This window comes from Apaloderma vittatum, unplaced genomic scaffold (assembly GCF_000703405.1).
Source record: "Apaloderma vittatum isolate BGI_N311 unplaced genomic scaffold, ASM70340v1 scaffold18706, whole genome shotgun sequence".
Taxonomy (NCBI): domain Eukaryota; kingdom Metazoa; phylum Chordata; class Aves; order Trogoniformes; family Trogonidae; genus Apaloderma; species Apaloderma vittatum.
In genome coordinates this window covers 30,874-32,518 of record NW_009723555.1, presented here as the reverse complement: position 1 = coordinate 32,518, position 1,645 = coordinate 30,874, and positions in this window count along the sequence as shown.

Genomic DNA, 1,645 nt, shown 5'->3' with positions numbered 1-1,645 from the left:
AACTTAAAACTGAGTTTTTTCCTTCTTTCTGTTTCAAAATTAAGAGAATTACTGGGAAGCAAGTACACAATAGACAATGTCAGAACAGCCTCTATATCATAGTACAGGTCTTAGGAACCTACTTAACTCACTGATTTTCATGTTAAAAATATGCTAATGCTTCACCGAGAGAAGAAATCTGGAGAGTATTTTTTCTTCCATCTATGAGTGTAAAATCTAGTGAGAGCCCAAAAAGAAAACTAGACATATGAATTAAGCAAATGCTTAATCAGAGGTCGGACTGCTTAGCTGAGTGCACTTCCATTTACAGCCATAAACCCTGACAAGAGGAGCAAAGATTCAGATCAACAACACTGAATCCCAAGAGCTGAAAAGTAGGTTGAGGAGAGCTGACAGCTCTAAGAGTGAGAATTGTGCCCTGATTTTATTCAGAGAATTAAGAGCTGATCCATTTCCTAAAACTCCTAAGACTAGAGCTGGAACAATTTCTTCCTGCCTTCTGATATGAAGGTTTTATTATTCCTTCACATTTGTTACCATAAATGATACAAGACAGAAGGCTTGATCAGACTCTGAGAAGATGATCAAGAATCCGACAGTATGTGGCTACATCAAAGAAACTACCGAGCACCCCACGGACTACCACAGGGTTCCATCTGCACACTCAGCTGTCAGGTCAGGATTTTAGAATGAAATCCCACCATTTAAACTAGCTTATACCTGGGATGTAAGATCTAAATCAGAGAAAAAGCATGGGCCATTTGTTTGCTTTCATTTTTATCAACACATTGTGCATTGCCAGCAATCACTTTTTGCATTCTCTAAACTTAAATTGCAGTTTTCTTTTCTTCAGAAAGATCATTGGTTAATTTTGAAGAATTTTTGGTGGAGCTCTGGATGAGAATGACAGAAATAAAAAAGTAAATGTAATCAAGGTGTGGGGATTTCTTCATGTATTTTTCGTAAATGTAAGAGTACAATATAGTAAAAGTCAGTTACAATCTGCCCAAGTAACCATATCTAGTGGGGTTTTTTGAATCCACATTAATAATTGTATACACCACTCTCAGAGTTCTCCTGTTCATCCAAATAGATCCTAGCTGTCCACTACAAATACGTCTTCAAAGTTAGCTTGCCTTGGGTTACACATTTTCCTTAAAGCCTTCAGATTCATTTCAGTTTGAAACTTGAAAAACTTCTCATAAGAATATAATCTTTTTCCAGACAAAATAAAAAAAAAATCCTCAACATATATTGACATATTTCCACTGTATATTTTGGGAGTTGGCAGTTGAACAAATATGTTTGTGGCTACATATATTTCAGGAAATTAGCAAGCAAAGAAGCTGAAAAAGATTTGACGCAGATTTACAGCTGCATTTTCTACTGTTCTGGGGTTTTTTTAATGTATAGTTCAATTATCACTTCACATGAACAAAGAAATTTTTAAAAGGTACAGCTGGCTTCTGATGTCCACTAACTTGCAGTAGGAGTTAAAAGCCAGACATCAATAGGCTCTATCTCACTTTTCTGGTTTAGTGTTGTTTGCTTCCCTTTCTTCCTCTTCCCCCTGGCTTTCCCTCTGTGCATTATGAAGAACAAACAAGATGTCGAGAAAATAGCAAAAACTAAAATCACACCATCC